Source organism: Zingiber officinale, chromosome 4B (genome assembly GCF_018446385.1).
Source record: "Zingiber officinale cultivar Zhangliang chromosome 4B, Zo_v1.1, whole genome shotgun sequence".
In the NCBI taxonomy this organism is placed as follows: Eukaryota; Viridiplantae; Streptophyta; class Magnoliopsida; order Zingiberales; family Zingiberaceae; genus Zingiber; species Zingiber officinale.
Window position 1 is genome coordinate 20348438 of NC_055993.1, and position 6656 is coordinate 20355093.

The following is a 6656-nucleotide window of genomic DNA, read 5'->3' on the forward strand; positions in this document are numbered from 1 at the left end:
AAATTTTAAAATAATAAATAAATTTATATTATTAAATTCAATAACTAATTAAATAAATTTAAAATATAAAAATTATAAACAATCAAATAGTTTAAATAAATTAAGTTCAATTCAAATTCAAATTAAGTTCAATTAAATTTAAATAATTATTTTAATGACGCAAATCCATTTTTAGGATCGGATTGATTTGGATTCGTTACCATATCAAATATGTTTAAAAAACATAAAATTGACCTAATCGGTCATTCATGATTCCTTGTGTTACTCAGACAACCTGTTAGTCAAACTAGAAATGGGTCGGACCCAACAAAGCTCTTCCTCGGGCCGACCCAATCATGATCCTGTTGGATCGATTCTAATGTCTTCTGTTCGACTCGAGGGATCTGCATCTCACGTTCCTCGCCCATTCACCTTTTGTGTTCTTGCGGAGAGAATTCGATTTCAGGTCCTGCCGTGCAAACTCAAGTAGATTCATCGCTATGTTTTGAGATTGTTTCGGAATTAGGGTTTGCGTTCTTGAGTTGTTCCGCAGGTAGATTTATCGCCATGTTTGGATCCGCAAGTTCATTACTGAGCTTGGGGTGGTTCCTAGCATAGTCGATCCTATAGAACTCTATTGTGACAACAATGAAGCAATTGCACAGGCTAAGAAACCTCGCTCACACCAGCGGACCAAACACATACTACGACGCTTCCATCTTATTCGAGAGATCATCGATAAAGGAGATGTGAAGATTTGTAGAGTACCCACAGAGGCTAACGTCACTGATCCCTTGACCAAGGCTTTGGCACAGAGAAAGCATGATGGTCACACTAGGTCATTAGGCCTTAGAGCCTACACTGATTGGCACTAGTGCTAGTGGGAGATTATTAGTTAAAACCCTAGAGTCAATCATATGATGATTGTTGTATGGACTCGATGTATCATATTCCTATATATTTATAAAGACATTTCTTTATGGTTATTATACTTACTTGTATTGGTGCTAAATAACTAAGTATAATAACGTCCTTGAGTAGAAGGTTCTTATCTATATCAATCGATTGGTTGAATCGATAGTAAGTGTTAGAGTGTATACTAAAAGCCTAGCTTTTGGTATAAACATTAATCTAGAAATAAGAATCGCATTGGTCAAATGTCTACATTTATGATAAATGTAGTTGCTCAATTAATTTATATTGTAGATAACATGGTGTGTGGTGTCACATACAGAAGATCATGTTATCGGTTCCTTATAAATTATAAACAGTAGCTCACGACCAAGATGGAAAGGAACAAACCATTGGAAGGTCGTAGTGTAATTAGGTATTAGTTTATCTTAACTATATGATTACACTAGTACACTTAGAGTGTATTGAGTAGGACCATTTGAGGTCGTTCCTTTTATACTGACTTTATAAAAGAATAAAGACCTCAGTTATTATGGAAGTGTGTGCTCTTAATCCTAATATAATAACAAACACATATATTTGATATTTATTTCTTTAATTTATCAATGGGTGAGATTTAGTTCGATAAATCAATAAACCCGATAAGTTGGGAAATGGTATCACTTATAGTGTGTGTTGTTGATTATAGAAGGAAACTGTGTCCTAGAGATACTAGGTTGATAATGTCCTCAAGAGGAGCTCATAAGGATTGTCATGTTAAACCCTGCAGGTGGACTTAGTCCGACATGATAATAAGGTTGAGTGGTACTACTCTTGGACTTAGATATTAATTAAATGAGTTGTCAGTAACTCACTTAATTAGTGGACATTCGATATCTTAAACACAGGGAGACTAACACGCTCATAATAAGAAGGAGCCCAAAATGTAATTTGGGATTGGTGCGGTAGTTCAATAATAGTTCTTTAGTGGAATGAATTATTATTGATGAAATTAAGTTGTGTGTTCGGGGCGAACACGGGATGCTTAATTTCATCGGGAGACCAAAACCAATTCCTCCTCTCGGTCCCTATCGTAGCCTCTAGTATATAGAGATTTATACCCACCGCATACCCACCTTCTTACCCATCCAATGGGGCCGGCCAAGCTAGCTTGGAACCCAAGCTAGGGCCGGCCAAGATCAAGTGGATGAGTCATGTAGGTGGCCGGCCAAAGCTTGGGTCCCAAGCTTAGGTGGCCGACCACTAGAATATTAAAAGGATTTTTATTAAAATTATTTCTTATGTGGATATCATGATTTTAAAAGAGAGTTTAAAAATTAAAAATTTCCTTTTATAACTTTCTACAAAAGATTAAGAGAAGAGATTAATCTCTTTCCTTATTTGTAGATTAAAAGGATGGTTTTAATTTTTGGTAAAAACTTTCCTTATTTGTAAATCATCTACATGTTTAAAAGAGAGTTTAAAATTTGAAATCTTTCCTTATTTGTTGATTAAAGGAGGATTTTAAATTTTAAGAAAACTTTCTTTTTTAACCATGTTCATGATTTAAAAAAAAGTTTAAAAATTAATAATTCTCTTTTATTAGTTTCTACAAAAGATTGAGAAAAGATTTGATATCTTTCCTTATTTGTAGATTAAAAGAGATTTTAATTTTTAGAGATAACTTTCTTTTTATCCACATGTTTAAAAGAAAGATTTTAATTTATTAAATTTCCTTTTTATAAACCAATCATGAAGGGATTAAATTATTGGAGAAATTTTATAAATTTCTGGAGACAAATTAGGAAGTTTTAATTAATTAAAACTCTCCTTGTTTATAGCTTGATGGTGGACGGCCATGTAAATTGAGAAAAGGAAAATTATTTTTAATAAATTTTTCCTTTTCATGGCAAAAGAATTAAGGAAGTTTTTAATTAAATTTCCTTATTTGCCAAGACCAAGGATTATAAAAGAGGGGGTAGAGAAGGCTTCATGGTGAACAACCTCTATTATTTCTCTCCCTCTTTTCCTTGGTGTTGTGGCCGGCCAACCTCTCTTCCTCTTGGTGGTGGCCGAACCTTCTCTATTGGCTTGGAGCTCTTGTGGTGGCCGGATACTACTTGGAGAAGAAGAAGAAGAAGGATAGAAAGCTTGTATCCCTTAGAGCTTGGTTGGTGTTTTGTTCTTCGTCCTTGGTGAAGCTTCTTTGTGTTGGCCGAACCTAGCTAGGAGAAGAAGAAGGTGCTTGGTGGTTTCTCATCTCGGAAGATCGTTGCCCACACAACGTCCGAGGTTAGAAGAGGAATACGGTAGAAGATCAAGAGATCTTTCTAAAAGGTATAACTAGTAATTTTTCTTTCCGCATCATGCTAGTTATTTATGGAAATAATACCAAATACAAGAGGCTTACGATTCTAGTATTTCGAATATGTTTTTCGAAGTTGTGTTCTTTTGTTTTATTTTTCCTTGTGATTTGATTGTTCTTTTCGGTTAACCTAAAGTTATTTTAGGAAATTAAATATTAGATTTCTATAAAAGGTTTTGTCTAGTCGGTGGTGGTTGCTCCCATATCCAAGAAGGCCATGTGCCTCGCCACGTCAGTACTGGGAACCAATTATGGAAATTAATATTTAATGGAATTAATAACTTAAGGTGATTTGGGTCGAACGTGTTAAGTTCTGCAGGAGATCCAAGTCAAAACCTAAAAGAACAAATAGATTAAGTTTTGGATCAAACGTGTTAAGTTCCGCAGGCGATCCAAAATTTAATTTAAAAGAACACATGGTAGCTAGGAAAAGGTTCAGACCTTTGTACAAAATTTTTGTACAGTGGAACCTCTAGGCTTTCCGAGTAGCAACCAACAGTAAGATGATATAGAGAACACTACTCTTAATCATTCCTAGTCAAATATTAACATTCATGGACAATGTTAATGCGATGAGACTAGCATGTAGGTCAACTCGATGACTTGATCTCACAAGTCATGAGTATAGAGATATCAAGTTGACACATGGGTATGCATTGGAGAATGTATACTGAATGACCCGTCATGAGAAAGTATCATGGATTGTTATATGAGTGTCATATACTTTCTCATGTGACTATTAGTATGACTATCAGTCTTTGGACCTGAAGTCACCATGGTTCCCTACATAAGGAGTTGCATACTTTGGCTTCGTCAAACGTCACCCGTAACTGGGTGGACTATAAAGGCTATTACTGGGTATGTAACAAATTATGCGGAGGGATGTGAGTGATGTAGATGAGATCTATCCCTCCTATATGGCAGGAGTGACATAATGATTCTTGATAGAATAAGACCACTAAGTGCATAACCATGCCCAAATGAGTCAATATGATGATATTGAGCTCATTTGTTTAAAGTGAGTCTACTTGGAGTTCAAGATGTAGTTGATTAGAGGATGACATGGTCTATGCCTCATTTGATCAATCTAGATGTCAAGGATAGAAGGACATTGTCACATATTGTGAGAGTTACAATTAGTAGTCACAAATGTGATGTTGGATCTCAACATTCTTGTAACTTGGATAGTAATGATGTGTTGTTAGATACCGCTCATTACTTATGCTTCTAAATGGGTTTAGGAGCATTGCCAACATTACAAGAACCTATAGGTTCACACACAAAGGGCAATTAGATGGAGAATAGGTTCATATGATGAACCAAGAGGATTAGGTTCATGTGATGAACCAAATTGGATTAAGGGTAATCCAAATTAGACTAATTGAGTTGGACTCAATTTGATTCATGTGTTGAATGAGTCTAATTTAGATTATGACTCATTGAATCAATTTAATTCAATGAATAGAGATTCATTAAATTAAATAGACTCGAATCAAAGGTTGGATTTGATCAACCATGGGACAATTTTAGTCAAGTTTGACTTGACTTGAGAGGGAAGATGAAAGGTCAAGTTTGACTTGACCAAATGCCAACTCATTTGTGACTTGGCATGGGCCGGCCAATGATGGTGTTCCACATCATCAAGAGTCACCTCATTGTGTGCCACCTCATGAGGAAGACCAAGAGTCATGACTCTTGGTATTACATGGAGGTATAAAACCTCTAGAAAAGTGGCCGACCACTTTATGCAAGCATTCAAGGTGAATTCAAGTCATATTCTTCCTCCTCTCTTCTCTATTCTCCTTCTCCTCCATTGCCGAGCCATCCAAGAGTGCTAGCACACTCTAGGTGGTTTATCTCCATCTCTTGTCCGTGTGGATACGTATAGAGGAGTGTACATTTGACACTCTCGAGATCCGGCAACTCTTTTGGACGAGCGGGATAAGCGAAGGACTTCTCAACAAGGGTAACACTTCTTGTTCATGTAGATCTAAGGTAGATCTAGGTTAGAAACTTGTACATGATTTATTTTATATATCTTCGCACGGATCCGTGGCAAGACTTTGAGGTTTTCGCAACGCAAAAAGCGATTTTTGCGGCTCGAAAGTCCCAACAGTGGTATCAGAGCCACGTGCGAAGCATGTACAAGTTTGTATTTTATTTTTATGAAAATATTTGAGATCTGTATGTTTCTGTAAGTTTGCTAATTTTATATATTTTGTGAGTATTTTTCTCGTAGAAGCGAAGCAACAAGTGCTTGGACACTTGTAGGCTTCGACTACCGAGAAAAACCTTCCGAAACGGCAAGGTCTCGCCCAAATTGTTTTGGGACAGCGGCTTAAGGCGCTGTTAGATCAAGATAGGACACTCGCGATATTCATTTCGCGAGAAGGGGAGCTGCCCCTAACCCCGCAAGGGGCATTGTCCCGCGATCGCGCCCGAAAAACTGCTAAATGGGACCGTCGGGAAGTTGTGACTCATAAAATCGATAAAATCAGTAGTAAAATTATAGAAATTTATGTAAAATACATAATTTAGAATTATGTGTGATTTTGTGATAGTCATGGCCCAAAAACCCTAATATGATTGGTTAAAATGTGTTGTAATTCATAATATGGCCTGCGCGCCATTTTTTTGCGTTGTGCGTGTTGTATATGTTAAATGCGACCTGCGAGTCGTACCTCTCTTTTATATTCTTGTTGTAAATATATTTTAGACTCGAATGTAACTTGAGTTTCACATTTGTAATGTACAAAATGAAGCGGTGAAAGGTCCACTCAAGAAGGAGTTACGAGGAGGGTGATTTCAACACATGGCAGTCAAAGGGAGGCGCTTGAAGAAGTCGTTGACCATAGGTTGACCGTCAGATCTTTTCATTGGCTTGAAAAGATCGCAGTAGGGCCATGACCTCATCACAAAATAATTAATTATCTTTCATTGCTTGTGTATGTGATGCATGATAATGTAGGATAATTAGTGTCTTGATGCGTATAAGATACGAATCCACGATTAGATTAGATCTTAATCAAGTCAACTCGAAATGCCTACCAAGTTTTGATACTCATCACCACCTTGATCATTTGTTGTTGTTGAATCTGCCAAAGCAGATCAACGCATATTATCTTGGTAGGGTGCGGAGGGACAATCTTGGTCCCGCTTATCAAAACTTGGGTGAGTACAAACTCAATTAGATTGAGTATAACTAGTTAACTCAATTGGATCGGGTATAACTATAGGCATTTTCCAATGGTTGGACGATAGGATAAAATCACATTTATACTAAATCTTGGGCGATTTAGCCAAAGCTAACTCAAGTTTTAATATAAATGAGATTTTTGATCCTATAGACAAGAGTTGCATAGAGATGTAATTGATAATTCGTTATCTACCGATCATACTAAGTCTTGGGCGATTTAGCCAA